Source organism: Pyxicephalus adspersus, chromosome 3 (assembly GCF_032062135.1).
Source record: "Pyxicephalus adspersus chromosome 3, UCB_Pads_2.0, whole genome shotgun sequence".
Classification (NCBI taxonomy): domain Eukaryota; kingdom Metazoa; phylum Chordata; class Amphibia; order Anura; family Pyxicephalidae; genus Pyxicephalus; species Pyxicephalus adspersus.
In genome coordinates this window covers 118586512-118607002 of record NC_092860.1, presented here as the reverse complement: position 1 = coordinate 118607002, position 20491 = coordinate 118586512, and the positions used below count along the sequence as shown (strand labels likewise).

The 20491-nt window shown below is 37.4% G+C and overlaps 1 protein-coding gene across 1 annotated transcript in view; it reads left to right on the top strand.

Moving 5' to 3' along the window:
- The window catches only part of SORBS2 (sorbin and SH3 domain containing 2), a 145619-nt gene that overhangs the window by 33777 nt on the left and 91351 nt on the right, over nucleotides 1–20491 (top strand). The gene's annotated exons all lie outside the window — the stretch shown is intronic.

Below are 20491 nucleotides of genomic sequence, written 5' to 3'. Positions count from 1 at the left end.
ACACTAGACTCAGCTACACTAGCACTGTCAGTGTCATAGATCCTGACAAAGTTATTCATCTTTGAAGTACAAATAAATATAGGTTTTACTTTCTGTGAGTGTCAGCACACCTGCAAGCTTTGTTCAGGGATTATCTTGTGCAGAATTCAGAGCAGTATGCAGCTTTGGGAAGTTTGACAGCTTGATAATTGTATACATAGCTGAAATTATTTTTATTTTTTTTAGGATTTTCCAAACATTGATACTCAAGACATTGATGGAAATATATTAGATAACAATATACTTCCAAGTATCTGAGAATACTTATTGGTCTCAGGTGTGTTGTTACTCGTATGTCTATGTTAAACAATCAATTATACGGTTATATCAACATCTGCAAAGCTACAACTTTCATTGTTTGTTGCAGGATACCTGTACAGAACAGTAAAAACTTAGGCTATGATCACACAATACACATAGTGTTTGTTGATTGTCTGTACTTGGCTATTTCTGGAAATATTTTTCCTGCTTTGCCTTAATTGGGGATTGTTGAAGCTGTATGCATTGCCAGGATCCAAGATGCCAGCTGTGCCATCCATGGATGTATTCAGACCTGCATTGGTGTAGATAATGTTCAGGTTTGTCTGTTTAGTCCCTATTTAAACAAATCGGATGTTGTTAGCAAAGTAGTTAGTTGCTGGCTCTCTGTGCAAAGACCATGTTACAAATACACCACACACGTAGAGTGTGCTTAGTGTTTTGTAGTGGTTGAAGCTGCTCCACAGACATGAGATGACAGTTGTCTCATAAACATTATGTGAGCCAGGCACTTTCTGTCCGGACTGCTTTAGGAGATAAATGTCAATTCTTCAGGTAGAGAAGTCTGTTGTAGTCATCCACTGACATAGGCAGCACTGTTAGTATTCTCTCAGCTCCTTACTCTATTGAAATAAATGCATTTTCTCATTTTAGTATTAGTATTAGCTAGAATGGCATTATTTTGTCTACATTGCTCACCTTCGCCATATCTCAATGGACACCTAAAGATATTCCTACCAAAAACTCGATCGTCAATATGAAAACATGAAGAGTTTTGTATATCGTTGCATTGTTTACTGTTTCATAGAAACAGATGTTGCAAAATATCAAAATCATTGACTTCCATGAATCATTGTAGTAGACATTAACACCAAAACACAAGGTATAGTGACAATGGTTGTAGTTTTTGTTTTTGACGTGCAGAGTGTTAATAGCAGACTGTCCTCTTGAAACAGGTCATTGGGAATTCCAAAGGTCTTGTCCTCACTTCCATCAATAGATTGTCCCGAAAAAATTCCTTAGTGTAGGGTGATAGCTCATATCTCCAGCCGCCTAAGTCATCCCTAGCACATACCAAATTATGGACTGAAGTCCTTTTACAAGACTTGAGACGCCGATTCTCATTTAGGATGCTTTCCTTTTTTAGGCACCTGTCCACCTTGGTATCTTCCTGCAGTGAGGACACTGTTTGTGTACATTGTATACACTGGCTCCTTATTACTCTCTGTTTCCTTTAGGCAGTGTTACTACTGGACTAATGCATTATTGTAACATGCGGGAAACCAAATAAGATGTCCGGCAATTATTTACAGATCCTGGTTGCTATGGGTTAATGCACTTTGTACAACCTCATTGTTCTCTACACTGTTTCAATAAATAAGCCTATATATAAACTTTTACATGATTTGAACTTTTGTATTGCACGCATTATTCGGGTTGAGTAAGTAATAATAGATATCACAATTTCAAATGTGTAAAATCTTCCCACAACATAGAAAGTTCATTAAGGTTGATCAAGCACACACGTAAAAAAAAAACTTGGGGCTTGATTTAAAAAAGCTCTCCAAGGCTGGAGAGGATACACTTTCATCAGTGAAGCTGGGTAATCCAGCAAACCTGAAATGGATCTAGTCCAGGATTCAAAAGCAAATTATTTTAAGAAATGTATTCCATATTTATTCTGGATCACCCAGCTTCACTGATAAAAATGTATTCTCTCCAGCTTTGGAGGGATTTATTAAATCAGGCCCTATGGGAGAAAATAGATTTTGGTGCATTGTCATGATTTCCTATTGCCAAGCTGAGCATGTAAATGGCAGCATGTTTCTTTTAAAGAAAAAGAACTAAAATAAAACTAAGATTACTATGAACAGGTCATCTACATATAGTCTGTATTTGCAAATGGTCTCTGATAATAACTTTGCATATTTAGCCATTACTGTGACTTATGTAACAGAATAAAGTTGTCAGCTGTTTGAAACTGTAGTGATACTGTAGTGTCAAATGCTGTTCATTGTTTGGCTGGCATTATTTCTTCTATTAAACAGCAGTAGAATTGTATTATGAGTGTATTCAGTGTGCAGACCTTGACGCTTGGCCTCATTTTTCATTTTACCTTTAGTAATGCTCACAGGTTTACCAGGTCAGCAACAAAACCAAAGATATTTGGGATTCACAGAGATAAAAGGTGCATGGTACTTACCATGAGGATTAGAAGGTCACTAACCTGGAAAAAAGGTAGCAGGTAAAAAGCTGTTTTTATATTACACTGAAACTCTGTGAGTCTGTGGTTGGCCAAACAGTGACTGGGGGTTAAAATATTGGCACATAAAGGTAACTTTGTATCTCTTAAAGAACCCAAGAACAACAATGTATTTTATTGTATCTCACCCAGTCCTAAATGTAGCTTTATTTTAGTTCTTTCCCTTTGTTTTTACCTAGTAATCTTGTCATTTAGGCTGTTTTCAGAATGGCAGTTGGGTTGCGGTGCAGTTACTACTTCTTCATGTCAGTAAAGAGCTGCCTCCAAGGAGACATTGCATATAGCTTGTACCCATGGCGGCCCCATATAGAATAAATGGGGGTGTCAGTGAGAGGTTCAGTACTGCTTACAGTCCAATCTACCAATGTTAGTTTTTTAAGCACCAGTACTGTTGTGTGATTGACCGAGAGCCATGCAGGTTTGCTTGCTCCGGCTGCAGATCCAAGCCTTCCTTTACACGAAGGCTGACCATTGTAAGCACCACTATCTATGTCAAATAGTCTTAACCTTCTGCTACTTTTGCTGAACAGTTTGGCCTATAACAGGCTTACCGGCAGAATCAATAGGCAATACAATTATGTTTTAAAAAATCAAAACTTCTATGTTAAAAGACTGCACCATATATAATATTTTTTGACTTTGCCTTTACTTTTCCTTGAAGACATATTACAATAATGTCTGTTTTCTGTATAATTTGGTGTCCTGTCAGTGGAACATTTCTTCTTGGCAATTTTGGCCCACAGTGAATGTCAGATCTGAAATTGTAAAAAAAAACACATTAATTTACATTCCATTTTTTTTAGAAAATGCCAGGCAGACATAGTACATGTAAGAAAGATGCTGCAAAGCCTCCTAATTTCCCCAGCAAATTATTGGTTAACACTTGTTGTATTGTACAGTACAGAAAAGGTCATGGAAGGTAGAGACAGGCCATTCAGAGCTGCCCATATTCATCTACAAAAAAGAAGTCTCATGGGAAAAGTGGAATGCCTATTATTTCCTTCACTTTACCTCTGGGCTCAGAGCAGCAAACAGTAACATTTTGTGCAGGTTTAGGCGACACAGTGATGCCTTTGTGAACTTTCCAAAGGTGGTGTCAGATTGGGAAAGCTGTTCTTTTTTTTTTTTTAAGTATAGTCCGCGCCCCCCCTTTTAAGCAGGATATACTCACATAGAACAGTAAGGGCCTTGATTAAGTTGGCTGTGACGCATGTATACACTGGTGGGTTCCCAAGGTTCCCACATACATATATTTTTGTTGAATTTGGCAGTGCATATTGCATCTGTAGTGAAAGCCTTGTCACACCTACCTAATATAATGATTACATCTTGTATAATAACATGTCATTACCAGATCAGTAAACATAAAATCTCTACCAATACCTTTCCTAAATCTACCAGTAAGAGTTGGTATACCAGTATATAACATGAAGCCTGACAGTTTGCAAATGTCATAATTATATATGTATATAATTACAGGCCTTAGCAAATGCCCAGGGAACCCACCAGAGGTTTCTTTTATGGAAACATTCAGATCTGGAAACCACATATAGTAGATGATCTCAGATGGGTGTTGTGGTATAGAACTATGGTAAAAAAATTGTGTTTCTAGATGTGCCCTGAAGTAGTATGTACATTCTGTGTGAATGGTGACAGCAGGGGATATTGTGAACAATACCTGACAATAAGGATCTGGTGTACATGAGCATACACTAGATACATGTCTTCCCTTTGCCAGCTCATTTTGTAAGCCTCTCTGAAGCAAAAAAAAAGTAAATGTTAGACTAATTGTCATGTGCAGTTTGCCTCAAAGCAACCAGCCAGTTACTGTATTTCTGGTATGGGAAATGGAAGAACGTAGCTTTGTAGTTTTGTTGCAGCTTAGGAGCATAACAGACCAAGATTCTTCAGTCACCTTTTATAATAATTTTTTTTATAAACTAACTTCATACTTTTTCAAGTATAGCTTCTTTGGAAGCCAAGGGTGCTAGTAGGGCATGTTTGTGTATGGGGGTCAGGGTGTTACACTACTACTCATCGGTGTTATCTTCAAATTTCTTTGATCTTTAAGGTTCTCTTTCTAAAGATATTCACCAAAACATTTCTTGGTGAAGAATCAGTTATTGCTATTGAAATACACGGACCTGGAAGAGTCTCTGCCAGGGAATGTTTCAGTGTTTTCAGATTCACTGTTTTATAAATAGACCTTTTAGAGTTGAACAGTAAAGAATACTATCTCTTTTCTAGCCCTGCTGGTTATGGGGATCCAATCCCCTGTACATTACAGATTACATGATTAGGCCCACGTGACAGAAGAGCAGAAAACATTCCTGTGTAGCTGTGCAGCACAGAAAATAGAGCAATCTGTTTATTTGGGATAACGTCTCCTTTAGTCTCTCCTGGGCAGTCTTTCACTTTCTGTGCAGAAAATTTTCTGTCCATCTAAGACATAGGACCTGATTTATGAAAGCTCTGGAGGCTGAAGAAAATACACTTTCATCAGTGAAGCTGGCTGATCTAGCTAACCTGCAATGGATCTGGTCCAGGATTTAAAACATTTGCTGACAAATAGCAAATTACTTTTAAAAAATCCATTCCAGGTTTGCTGGATCACCCAGGTTCACTGATGAAAGTGTATATTCTGCAGCCTTGGAGAGCTTTAATAAATTAGTCTGTTAGTCTCTACAGGATTTGAGAAAGCTACAAGCCTTGTGAAGAAAATAAAGGATGCTTCCGTTTTGCTTCAATTTCAAAACTTTATCACAGCGCAACACAGCATTGGAAGACATTAATTGTGCGTTTCGATAGCTTAATGTAAAGTATCTTTAAAGCAGGTGTTTGAATCCAGTGGAGTCTAGGTAAGATCTCTTAACTATGACAGTCTGTGTTAGTATGGTACAGCATTCTCTAACTTTATTAGGCTAGCCTGATTCAGTCCCTGCATGGTAGTTTCTTTGCTTGTTGCATTCTCTTCTATCCAGGGTAGTCTGTTTTTTTGGTCCCAGAGCAGTGGTGGGACCAAACAGAGAAGATCTAGTTAGTGGGGTTAAGCATAGAAAGGTCGTTTTGAGTTATTTACACCTGAGGATCATTGAAGAGTAGTCTATATGAGTGCCAAGATGTCAGCTGGAAAGATTAAATGATTTTTTGTTTGGTGAGGGAGGGGAGGCTGTCTATGAAAGATTCCCATACTTCCAAGAAGCACTGTACTCCAGATTCCTTGTCTAGGGAGGCTTCAATCCACTCTATTTTAAAAACAGTGGTACCTCGGTATAAGTCCACTTTTGAACAAGTCCAACTTTATATAAATTCTGCTACCTCTCTCCAGACAAAGCCACGACTGCCCACGAGCGTCAGTACGCCAGTTGCCACCATTCAGTGAACAACCCGCGCTATGACTCCCTGTGAATTACATCTCCTCCTCCTCCCTTCTCAGCACCATCCTAGTAGGCACTCAACTCTTCTCAGCAAGGTAAAGTGAGGGTACATTTTGATTTATTTCATCTAATTGCTTTAGTATTTATGTATTTTAGTATTAAGCAGTGTTTAAATTATTTCATACAACCCCATCAATGTATAATATGCCAATAACAATAGGATTTTTTTTCATGCAAATGGATTAATCATTTTCTTTTTATTTCCTATGGGAAAAATTTGTTTGGTATAAGTCCAAGGATCTGGAACGAATTAAGAACTTATACCATGGTACCACTGTACAAACATAAGCATATGTAGGAACAGACTGAGGATAGGAGGGCTGGGGGGACAAACAGTTTTGGAGTATTGCTTTCTTTGCCACCAGGGAGATAAGGACTAGAAGTTTTCCACTGCCTCTTGTAGCCCGGGAGCCCTGTAGATCTAGAGATCCCAAAATAGCCCATACTGAATTATAGGGGACATAAATTACAAGGAAATTGCACGCTTATTGTGTGACCAAACAACAAAAACAATTTATTCTTGGAAACGACTACAGTGAATGAAGTAGGTCTGCATCCCGTTCCCCATGTTTAGGGCATTGGGGAGAGGGGCTCAGACTCGTGAGGAATGCTCCATGTGGAGAAGTGTAAGAATAATATGGCAGTCTGTTTTATTTGTTTATGTGAAGTCATTCTCTTCTTAGTAGGCTCCCCAGAGTAGTGTCTCCTCATGACATGTCCCCCTACTATTCCATATAAGTTCGCCACCAAAATGTGACAGTAAATCCTAGTAATTGTAGTTATCCCCATACATCATGGTAATAGAAGGCACCATGGCCGCACCAAATGTGACATCTGATGACTTCTTTATCCCTTTTGAATATTACCGGTAGTTGCGCATTGACACAGGAAAGCACAAATGCCAGGACAAGCAAAGACTAACACAATTCAAGCCAATAAGTAGTAATGCCACCACCCAAACAAGTCACATTTATTGACATTAGAACAAATGTGTTTTATTTAGCTAAAAAACTGTCTTATTTGGGGAATGTAATGGGATGTCCAAACATATTTTCCGAAGGAGACCTGAATTTGCAACCAGTTGAAGGACTCCTATTATTACTTTTCATTAGGTGAGCTAAAATCCTTGTAGTGTAGTATATAGTAATTGTAGTATATAGTAATTGTGTTAAATGGTTTGTGCTATCTGTCTGCTGGCATGCTCACAAAGCTAACTGCAATTCTTCAATCAGCATTACAGCCAGCACAGCAAATGTCAGGATACTTCATTTCATTGACAGATCTGCTTCTGACAGACTACATAGTGATTCTGAGAACACTTGGCTAAATACACTGCAATTGGATGAGACACAAACCAAACATTAAACTTCAGTGACAGTTAATAAGCCAAATCTTGCTTATTGCAGCATTGAATGTAAGGAGATATTTATTGCAAGCTGTGATGTCAAAGTAATCCTAATTTGCTTCACTTTTCACTCAACTTTTATGTGAAATTTGCTCACTATTAAATTGTTTCCTAATTCTGCAGAGTAGTCTAAAGATTTTCTTTTGCTGTTGAATTTTTCATCCATGCCTTCAGCGTTCAGTATTGAGATTTTATTTTTTTTATATATAGAAATGAAGTTAATAATGTTCAGTCTTGGATCATTTGGAGGGGGTAGTTACTTCTCTTCACTAACTCATAGAAATTGAGGTCAAAGTATTTAGTAGTTTTACCACCAAAACAAAATGCTGTTTTGTTTAATCTTTTCATAACCAGGGTTCATTGATCACTAGATTCCCTGGCCAAATTCTGTTTATATAATATAGTTGCCTTTGTTGTATACTGATTTATTCAAAAATACCCAACACTGTTTTTATTATAAGCAGACTAATGTCAAAATGTAATTATTTTTCTTAATGATGCAACTGTATCTGACAAATACTCTTTGACAGATCTATACCTTATAACTGTTTGACACTTCACAGTATATGTGTAACATTGTACATACGTATATTCAAAGAATACAAAAAAGGGTGATGAAGAAAACCGTGCTTAAAGTGTAATAAATCCAACGCTTTTCGCCACAAATGGGCTTCCTCAGGGATATGATGATAAGTAGGCTTAACGGTCTGCATATGTACATAGAGATTGAATAATGAAAAAGAAAACTGAAATAAATACATTGTTTACACAGCAAGATCAATAATATATATAAGTATTTAAAAATGATTTTTTCAGCATAATATCATTGAAACAGTCTATGAAATTTCTCATCAAGCTGGAAATTGATTATGTGCATTTACATAACTGCCATACATGTTGATGCTTGACACGTTACCTCATTACAACATTCTAAATTATTGGAAAGGGGCCCTTCGTCTAATTGCAGACCCCGGGAGAATGAGAAAGGTTGATGGGAATTTGGTTGGATTACTGGTGCAGCTATTGAATTGCTCATAAATGCACAAAATATGAATAAGTCTGAAAAAAGAAAAACAAACTGTCAGTTCTTTTTTGATTTTTCACTGTTGAAAATGTTTATTGCATTGCCTGCCCATATGGAATGAACTGTAGCATCAGCAATCTCTGTGAGTTTTACTGCCCCATATAATAAAGTGGTATTTGTCCAGTTATTCTTTAATATAGCCAGGAATGTGAGCCTGTGTATAAACAAATAAATGCTGGGAAATCTACCTTTAGATCATAAAAGGAGTTGACTGATGAAATCCGACTGATTAGTGGACGCACTTGGTTATTGCTCAAAGCTACTTCTATTAAAGTTGAAAAGGCTAAACTGATAATAAACAGCCTTTATTTTGTAGAGGGAGAGGTTTACTAATATGTCAGGTTTTGCATTTACATAAAAAACAAGACTTGGTGCCATAAGTATTCACCTGTTTTGAAAAGTTCTACATTTTGTAGTGTTACAATCGTATTGATGGAATCATTTGGATTTTATATCACTGGTGAATACATAATTATCCATGATATCAGTAGTAAATATGTTTGTAGTTTACAAATGGGGAAAAAAAGTAAAAACTCCCATTTAATTATTTCAACCAAATGCATAGTGGAATTAATAGTTCGGTGGAGTTTCCCTGTGTGCGGTTATTATGCTCTCAGGATAAATATATATTTCAGATTGGGGCCTTTTGTATTGTCTTTCTGTACATTGAGATACGTGTTAACATTCAATGATTCTTTTCCTAATTTACTATCTTATTCATTTTTTAGTGCTGATATAAAATGCAAATGATTCCATCAAGTGCATTTTAACATATTTTTAGTGCTGTGTAATTTCAGCAAAACCAGTTTTGAAACAGATTCATGTTTCAGATAGGTATTCATAAACTCCTCTTCTGTCAAATTAACTTTGCAATCAGGTTGTAGAAAAGCACCAATATGTGTTGATTTACAAAAAAATCTCAAAAGTTGAACTTGAGCACTAATAAATCTGTGGAAAATAATATGGTGTAGACAGCTCTGTTTGGTAAATGTTTTTCTCAAATACTAGCTGAGGTTAAAAATGAGGCCAGCCCTATCTCTGAATAGCTACAGAGAACCAAAGCTGAGATGGCTGTTCTCCATGGGAAAAACTATAGCCCAGATAGTACACAAAGAGGGCCATCATGGAACAAGTCATGAGAACATTGCTATGAAATCTTACCTGCTGATCATTGAGGTAAAAATACTGGCTTTCTAAAAAAAAAACCTGTAGCCCCAATTATCTTTTACAATCTCTTTATTAGATAAGAAAATGATTGGCATTTGGTAAATATTACAAGAGGAAAAATAATTTACCAATGCAAAAAAACATTAAATGTGCATGTGCTCAATATTTAAATTAAAAACCTGTGTACTGGTCTTGTCAACATCAGAGGAGTTAACAAGATTGGAGTTTTCCTTTAAAGCTGATCCATATTTACAAATGGTTGCACACCAATTTTACAGGTGGTTGCAAAGCAAAGGGATTTCATTGTTACACATGCCCTGAGAAGACCGGTTTCATTCATCCTATTATTCACTATGCTGCATAGGCATTAGTATTGGTGATTCAGGGGCACAAGTTTCTCCTGGCCTCATTGAAAATGGACATTTATTATGTTCTTTTGTGGATCACATCTAGATGGCATGTTTTGTATACTTCACTTTCATGCTTTTTTTGGTTGGAAAGCAATATATATATTTATATACTGTATGTGTGTGTGTATATATATACCGGTATATATATATATATATATATATATATATGTATATATATTTTACTTTTGTACTGTCTGATAAATATATGTAGAAATAATTATAATAATGTTTTTGTCATGCAGGTATTGTGGCTTGCATGCTTTCTAAGCTTCTGATCTAAAAAAAGAACGTACCCAGTAAACTCTTGATTTACATACCTGTTTAAAGTTAGTATCTCAGGAATTACTTAAGCCATTGATCGCAGTGCCAGCAACATAACTAACATTTTCAGAGGGAGGTCATCAATTCCAGCCTACATATTTCTCTCAATGCATGATCAATTTTATCTTTTTAAGTTGAATTGATGCTGGATACATCTTTGGCTGCGAACACACGTGCAATAATTATTGTTGGAAACGAAGGACTAACGACCGATCATCCGATTATCGTTAACAAAAAAGTGCACAACGATGCCGATGAACAAGGATTGTCACTGGAAACGAACGACCGTCCTGGCGGATCTGAATGGGCGACGATCGTTCAAAATCCATTGTGTGTACAGCCGTTCAGTGATCATTGATGGTTCTGCAGTACGCTTTCTCCTCTACATGTCACTTCCTGCATCTTTCAAACGATCGTATCTACCGTGTGTACACTATTGGTGGATTATATTTAAACGATCGTATCGTTTTAGCATGTACAGAATTGTGCACAATACGATTGTTCAAAATAATCGTGCATAATCATTGATCTGTCGTTAGTCGTTCGTTTTCCTAATAACAATTATTGCATGTGTATACCTAGCCTTTAAGGAAAATGTAATATTTAGAACAATTGCTGACCCCCTAAAGTGTTTGGTTTAGATGGAAACATTTGCAGTTGATAGCAGCACTATATGACATCATGTACTTCACTTTGGTAAAGATTGTCTACCTCACCACAGGCTTATATTTAGCACAATTCATATTGATGCTCTGATTTATTATAGAGGCAATATCTATAAACGCATCTACAGGAAACCAAACTGAAAGCAGCACGTTTTAAAGAGATGATTTAAGAAACCCTCCTGCTTACCATTGTTGCTTTGGTAGGTGCTAGATGTAGCAGCTTAACATTCTCTTGGAGTACTACTCCGAGCAATGGTTCTGAATGTTATATATATCAGCTCATGGATGTGGAGAGTGCATGTAAAGCACATTGAGGGCAATGAAAAACAGCTACAAAGTTAAAAGTGTAGGTAGCATCTGTTTGTAGTTCACTTCATTGGCTTCCATTTCACCTTAGAATCAAATTCATTTCCTGTGCTTTGCCTTCAAATCTCTCCACAGTTCTTGTCCCACTTACCTTTCTGACCTGGTAAAGAAATACTCCCCTAGTGGCTCTCTTCGCTCCTCCAATGACCTACTAATGACTTCCTCACTCATAACCTCATCACACGCACAGCTCCAAGGCTTTTTTAGAGCTGCCCCAACTCTCTGGAATGATCTTCCCCATCCTATTTGGCTTGCCCCTTCTTTCTGCACATTTAAAAGAGCACTAAAAACCCATCTTTTCAAACTAGCCTACCCATCTTCTTCTGTTACCTAAAACCCTCACTACTTCCCACCACTCCATATATCCCCCTCTTATTGGGTGATACTTCCCCTCCTCCTAGATTGTAAGCTCTTCAGAGCAGGGTCCTCTCCATTTTCTGTGCCACTGTCTGTATCTGTCTGTCATATGCAACCCCTATTTAATATGGTGGGGTATAAATCCTGTTTAATAATAATAGCTTAACAGTGAAGCAGTTCCCTTGCTAAATTGTGAATGTAACCTGGTTAACTGCTGGTTCACACTAACCTGTTTTTTAAGGTCAATTTCTTAAATTGACTGCTGTTTAGGCTTCATGTTCTGTTTGGCCCTCTTAATATTTTGTAAGGTCTGGAGCTGAGAAATTATTTTAATCAGCTTGTATTATCTCAAAATGAGCTGCACCACCATCTTTTCCAGAAATGTTCCCTTGGCTAAGGCTTTCTGGTATGTTAATCCCAACTAATAGTAGTTAAACACCATCTGTTTAAAAGCTTGTTATTGTACAAGAACTAATATTGTAAAGTAACCATTACAAATGATTTGGTTTTTGAATTAAAACTCATTATGGTGTTTCCCAGCGCAAGTTCCTCTTTTTGTTTAGAGGATAATCTGTTGATAGTAAGATATAAATCAGCTTTTCACAGAGGATTTATCAAGTTTAGGGTTCACTTTAGGCAATTACTTTGAGGAATTTGTGTTTACTTGTCTGTTTATGCAATGTTTTCATCTTTATTTTTCTAAGTTATCATTTTAGCTGTGTAAGGGAAAGAATAATTATTTTTCTAAAAATTCTGCCAGTATTATCGTATCTGGTATTATCTTGTGTCAATGTTATGTTGGCCCTAGGAAGCAAATATAATGCACTAATGACCATAAGCTATGGAAACAGATTGCAGATACCAAATTGTGTCTTTGCATACTACTAGAATCTTAACACTCTGCACTATGGGAGCCCCAGAAAAATAGGATACCGTCTCTTTAATGCAATATCATACAGTAAATGCTGCTATCACATTGGGCCTCCACATTACACCTATACTGTTGTAGGGTGGTGAGTTGGGGTTTAGCACTCTCCAAAATGGGAATTTGGGGGTTGCAATTTGGGGACTCTTAGGCTGTGGAGGAGCTTTTGGAGGACAGAAGTATGTGTGATTCTTTTTACTAGCTAAAACTTTAGTTTATCCAATCCGGAAATAAATCTATATGTTATGTCGCCATTATACGGAAAAGTTTCTCAGCTTTGTTGTGACTTTTGGAGTCAAGCCATCTGCTGGAGATGTTCATGGTGTTCCCACTGGTTTCTACAAAGTGTGTAGGTGGATACAGTAAAAGTCAGAGGTTTGTCTCCTCAATTTATCTTATCACTTTGTGGCACCAGCTGTTTCCTTATATTAGTGTAGAATTGTGGGAAAGATTGCAGAGTGATTTATGTGTACCCAGATGAGCAGTAATGTACATTTACTGTGCATTCACTTCACCAGCAATCAGGATGGGGAGGCTATATGTGTAGTGGGCCGCCCCCTGTGTTCATATACAATGCTAAAACTTTAATACACACTTAAATGTGATATATGTTGACAAATCTCTAAAACCTGTAGACTCTGCTTCAAGGGACCCCCCTGCCCCCCTGTCATGATCTATCTGTAAATTATGTATGAATGATACTAACTATGAGTCTAATCCTTTTTGATAAGGTACTTTATTATAATGTTTTCCTATTCTTAAATAAAACTAATACCACTGGAACAAAAATAGTTTATTTAGTTAATGTTTTACCAATCTCTCCTAGTTACTATTGGTTCCAGCAAACAGGTTGAAATGTTCGTTGTCTTATGCTTACATCCAGTCATCTCTACAGTGACCAAACATTACAGAATATTGTGTGTTTTCGTTTGTTTCTAGATGTGTGTGGTTACTCAGTGTTGCTGGGTTGACACACTGGACCTCTTTTGTTCCAGGCTTCCTTAGTGCCAACTAGTTGGACCTCTACTTGCAGTGATCATGTGGGGTTTTTTAAACTCTTGTAACGTGAGGAAGTCTTTTGTTGACTCGTGTTTCATGTGTAGTGTGTAACTTATTTAGACTTGCAGCATAAGACAATGGCCATGGATTAATTGAAAGCCGATATGCTCTGTGAATGCAAATACAAACGTATCCTTTTAGACAATTGTGTGGATTGTGAATCTGTTCAGATGGTTTTTGTGTGATTTCATACCTCCATAGTGTTGCCAGTCTAAAACTAAATTTAAAGTTTCCCTGACTGCTTTCTGTTACGTTTTTAACTGTGGTCCAGAAATATTCATATGAAAATAGCTTTAGGGTTACTATGCATGGCTGGCAATATCAAGTAAAACCAATCGGTGAGCTGTTCCTGTGCCATAGAGAATAATTTTACAGGTTTGTAGCCCCATTCCTAATGGAGTGTGGAATGCTAATTTAATTCCATCATTAAGATCTGTTCATTGCTGTATTGATGCTTTCTTATAATTGTAATGTTTAGGCAGAGCAGATGTTTTATTCAATTACTGATGTATAGTGTATACAAAATGGTCAGCCACTGCACAGTTTCTTTTGAGACAAGGAAGCAGTTGCTTGCTTGGTTGATGTTCAGTTTGTTCAGAAGAATCAGTTTGCTTATTTTGATTACAAGCAAAGTTGGTGCCAAATGTGCTTGGCATCGTTTAAAACCCTTCCAAGATATTATCTAAGAGCTTGCCATAAAGAAACCCATAATGCCTTTTGTACAACATAGTAAACATGTAAAATACCTAGGTAAATAAAACTCAAAGTAGCATCATACTCCAATAACTGATTTTCTTAAGTGTTGTCTGGGGGTAATGGGACAAATTTGTTGTGAGATGGGCATATCTGCCCTCATAGAGGTTGAGACACTAATATCCTCAATATCTAGTACGCATGGCGTGCGGCTGTACATGCGTTTTAGGCGAGTAATGAGGGCCTTGGAATTTTGCTTTTTACCTTAGCCAGTTTTTTGCATTGTTCCTATGAATAATTTGCCAACATTGCAGTGGTGTAATGAAAGAGAATTAATCTGGAATATTGACAAGAAAAGCGACATGGAAAGCATTTGCACTGTTCACTGCACAGTTATTTGTCCTAATGATTATGATTCATGGGAAACAAGAGCATGGCTAAAAAAGCTCATATGCCTTAAAGAGCCGTGGATGCTTGGGATAGAGGATACATAGAAGCAAGTAGATGCCCTAATATCTGCAGACATTGGGCCTGTAATGGTGAAAATTATTTATGAAATGCCTTTATTGTTATTTATTTATTTATTTTTTGTTTCAACAGATTTTTATTCATGTTTTACAAGAGAAAACAAATATACAAATTCAAAATGTTACATTCCAGTATAGCATTCCAACAATAAAAGAGAGGAGAAAGAAAACATATAATATCACAATTAAACATCAAATTGAAGTTTTGAAGATTGGTAGGAAGACCATCAGTAGCTACCCTTAATAACAAGCTGCCCTTGAGTGGGGATTGAGATATCCTCCCATAAGGGTGGCACTTCTCCTACCCTACCTGTAGGGGGTCAGCCACAGCTAAAACCCCTGAGTGCTTATAGGAATGCAACTGAAATAAATACTGAACCATAATAGAGAGAGTAACTGAATAATAGTTACTCTGGTAATAGAAATAGAGTGCAGAATTGATGCACCCGTAGGCTCAGTTATGTCTCTCTCAATAAAGCCTTAAAACATTAGGCTTGTACAATCCCAGACCACCGGCATATAATATTAAATCCAGGGTGACCACATCTTGTGGAAGGGTGGCATAGAGTCAGTAAGTATAGCCCTCAATTTTTCATTTACCAGGAACCATGACATCCTGAACTCTGCTGGGCGTTTGGAGAAGGACCTTCCCACTATTGTGTATGCTATTTGGTGTACATGGGTCCAGTATCTTCGCAATTTGGGACACTCCCACCAAATATTGTAAGGGGTACCTGGAGAATCACACCCTCGAAAGCACTTGTGGTTCTGGTCAGGTCTTATTTTTGCTTAGTCTCACCATGTGCTTAGTCTCACGCACCATCAGCTTATAATTCACTTCACATTATTTTATTGTCTATTTGTTTGAACTTAGATTTTTATAGAGAAATATTAGCAGCTGGAGCTGCTGATTTTTCATCATGAAATATGTCCAGAATACAGGCTCCACTTGCCCTTGCACACAAAAACACAATGATGTCTGATTTTGCTATTGTGTGATGAAACCTGTGAAGGTGGGATGTGATCTTCCTCTCAACAACAGCTCAATGAACAACAGAGGGATAAGGTCTCACTTCAGAGCTTCTGTCTGCATTGCTTCCTGTTCTATGCTCTGCTTGTGTCTACAACTCCTGTGTCCCATTCAGGATCTAGCTTCTTGTATTATTCTGTGTAAAAATGATATCTTATACTTGCCCTTAGTCTGCTATGAGATGGTGTTTGTCGGGTTTCTTTGTCGTGCATACCTATTTTTATGAGATTGGATATAAAGTAAAACTTCCTACTACTGGAAGGAATTGAAGTGCAGTGTTGGACACTGTCATTCTTTATCCATCATCCTGGAAGTGTTGAATGCTGAATAATCTGATAATAGTTGTAGACTGGAGCACAGATGAGTCTCAGACTGCAGGTAAGTATCATGTTTCACTTTTTGCACTTGCTTTTAATATGTATTTTTTGGCCAGTTTTTCTTTCTATTTCACGTTTTTTGAAAGTGAGAGGGTTTCCTCCTACAACTGATGCACAACATGAAAACATTTCTTGTGCCATTATACTATTGCCAGTACTATTGGCACATGACACAATAGATCCATGGATTCATTCTGTGTACACTGATATTTGACAATTCAGTTCTGATTTCTAATATAGCCTAATGTTCCTGTTCTCTAATGTAAAACCATCTACCTAAAAGTTCAATGTATTATGCAATCAGAGATCTGTCTGCAGACTACTGTTAAAAAAAAGAAGATAATTTCATCAGTGGTTGGCTTAAGGTGCGTACACACTTCCAATTTTTATCGTTCCAATCGAACGACGAACGATCGATTGGGCAAAAAATCGTTCGTAAAAAAAGTAACCAACGACGCGGACGAACGAGGAAACTCGTTGGAAACGAACGACCGGACCGGCGGATCGGATTGGACGACGATCCTTGAACATCGTTCGTGTGTACGGTCGTTCGTTGATCGTCCATGTTCAGAGCATGCGTGATGAACGAACGTCTGTTCACTTTCCTGTCGTGCACATAGTTCCTCTATCGCTTAAACGATCGTATCTATTGTGTGTACAATATCTACGAACGATCGTGTCGTTACCTCTATGTGCAGGATCGGTGCTATACGATCGTTCCTATATATCGTGCAGGAACGTTCGTCGTTCGTTTTCCGACGATAATAATTGGAAGTGTGTACGTAGCTTTAGTGTGAACACAATATCTCACTGTCTTCCCATAGCAATCAGTGTCGCCTTTTATCTGGTCATTGCCATTGTTAACTAATTTAAAAAAAGAATTCCAGGCATTTTGAAACACAGCATTTTTTTTTTCTGGTAAAAATCATGTGTTGCTTTAGTATGCACTGCTGTTGTAATTGAAAATTAAGCTGAAGTTTAAGATGAATATAACAGATACAGCCAGCTCACCAGTAACCCGCGAATTTCTGCCTGTGATGCAGAAGCAAATAAAAACACAACATTGCAAGCTCTTTGCTGCATTTAATATAGAAAACCCTAATGTAATGTAAATAATACTAAGAAGATTCCTATACTTAATAATCAGATTCACATCAGCCTGGGAAGGTTGAATATGATGGATGTCTCTGTAGTGTTTCAGTAGCAGTGAGAGAAGTAGTTACACAGGAAAGACTTCAGGAAATACACTCAGGACCCCTGTGAAGTTTTTTCTGGATTCTGCATGTCGTGCTTTACAAATTATTTATATTGAACTATATAAACATTCTAGTTTGAGAACATCTGCAGTGTTAGCTGGATCACTGACTGGTTTTACTTTCTGCCAGGAATTATGCTTTAAACTGAACATTTTCTTTGCTTAATAAAACTGCAACCTGCAAACTGTACAAACCTTTCAGCAGCATCTTCTGTACTTCAGGAGCCTCTAAACCTCAGGGGTTTGGATTTCCAAATCTTGAAAGATGGTAGATACATATCTATGTGTTTTTGATGTGATTTTACCAACTACCTTAAAGCGTACCTATACTCAGAATTTTAACCTTACATAAAAGGGTAGAGAACCCTTTTATGTAGGATAAAAAAAATCTGTTTTTTTTTAAGGCTAAGGCAGTGGAGAATGAATGGGAGCGCAAAGCCTCCCAGGATACCTACGCCAGGCATCCCAGGAGGCTCTTGGGTGCTCATTCTACGCATGCCAGAGCATCTCAGTCATGTGCAGAAGGAGCCTTTTTGCTCAAAGAGAAAAATTTGCTGATCTCACGCATGCGCAGTGAGATCGGCAAATTTTATTTTCATCCTACGTCACTCTTTAAATACTGCTCTCTTAAGACTGTAAAGTCTATTACATACTTTGAAACATTTGACACATAGAGGTCCACTCACACAAAAATACCTTATGTTCATAATTGTCTATATAAACAACATTTTAGGAAGAACTATAGGACTTCTAGGGGAGCTTACAGTTAAGATGCGTACACACATCCAATTTTTATCGTTGGAAATGAACGACGAACGAACGACGAACGATCGATTGGGCAAAAATCGTTCATAAAAAAAGTAACCAACGATGCCCACGAACGAGGATAGTCGTTGGAAATGAACGACCGGACAGGCGGATCGGATTGGACGACGATCGTTGACCATCTATCGTGTGTACGGTCGTTCATTGATCGTCCATGGTGTGAGCATGCGCGGTGAACGAACGTTCGCTCACTTCCTGTGGTGCACGTCACTTCCTGTATCGTTCAAACGATCGCATCTATTGTGTGTACAATATCTACGAACGATCGTGTCGTTATCTGTATGTACAGGATCGGTGCTATACGATCGTTCGCAGATATCGTGCAGGATCGTTCGTTGTTCGTTTACCAACGATAATAATTGGAAGTGTGTACGTAGCTTTAGTTACTTTCAGTAGCCATTTACAGGATCCTTCAGTATAACATCAGGAAATGCAAAGTACATAATACCCAATCAGATTTCGGCTTTACATTTTAAAATACTTGTAAATTTTCACTGGTTGTTGTAGGTTGCTTAATGTATATTATCAGGTTTTGCACATTCCTGGTAAATCTGCATGTATTCCTAATATGTAAATAGAAAAGAAATAATACTTCTCAAGGATCACTCATTTTTAAGATGTGATTTAAAAAAAAAATCCTTAAAACCTCATGTCGCAGTGTGCAGACAAACCTTTGCATGTTATCAGTCTGCATGTCCCCTGGCTAAACACTTCAGTGGGATTGCTGAATATGTGTCAGATTTTCTTAAATCCAAAGAATTTAGTGACAGACACAAGATCTCCCTGGTAAACATGGCTGGATGTTAACATTATTTCAAGTGAAGCTTGAATTTAGTGTTCTTCTGCTTCACAGACAAATACATTTCCATCCATGGAATGTCTTTTATCCAGGTGGATCTTTTATCTCCAATGGTAGACAGTCCGATTCCCACCACTCTCACATCAGTTTAGTGATGTTACAGTAAGGCGGACTGGAAATGCCTGAAATTTAATACCCCATATACAAAGTCTTCCTTTCCATGCAATTCATCCATGACTCCTGGGTGATTTATGTATTGGGAAAAGAAAACTGTCCTGCAAAACTACTGTAATGTAAATTATTTGTTAATGTGTTCTTTAGGTTCAATCAGAAATGAAAAATTAAACCTTGACATTCATACATATAGTATATACACTATATGTGTGTGTGTGTATATATATATATATATATATATATAGTATAGCCCATGTGCTCAGTAAAATACAGAAGTCCAAAAAGTCATATAAAATTCATCCCAGCCATTAATATTTTACAAACAAGCCCTAGAAAATAGAATGGAATTTTTAAGATATACAGCACACGCATTTTATCATACATGCAGCTGCTAATAGGAATATCAAGACAGGAAAAATGAGGATGTAAGAAGTGATTTTACCTAATGTAATGAAATTCACTATTAAAGATTGATGAAAGATGCTTTCTCATTGGTTGGTATTGTGTCCTACAATTTGTCATTTAACTATGAAACTGGCATAGTGATGTAACCTTTATTGTGGAAAACATGAGACTCATCTGCAAAGAGAATCCATATATTTTCCTTTTTTTTTTAGAAGATAATTTCCCAGCTCAGGGGTGCTTTTGCATCCAGTTACCACTTGTCTTATATCAAGAAGGTCAAGTGTTGCTATATGCAGAGCTGTTTCTAGAATTTAAACTGACCTAGCAAAGGTAGAACAAAGACATTTTATTAATAATATTACACAGTATTTATATAGCACCATCATATCACGCAGCGCTGTACATAGTCCATAGTCATGTCACTAGCTGTCCCTCAAAGGAGCTCACAATCTAATGTCCCTACCTAGGTCATATGTCTTTAATACAGTCTAGGGTCAATTTTGAGGTGAAGCCATTAACTTAACTGCATGTTTTTGGGATGTGGGAGGAAACCAAAGTACCCGGAGGAAACCCACACAAACACAGGGTAAAAACCTGCAAACTCTATGCAGATAGTGTCCTGGCTGAGATTCGAACCTGGGACCTAGCGC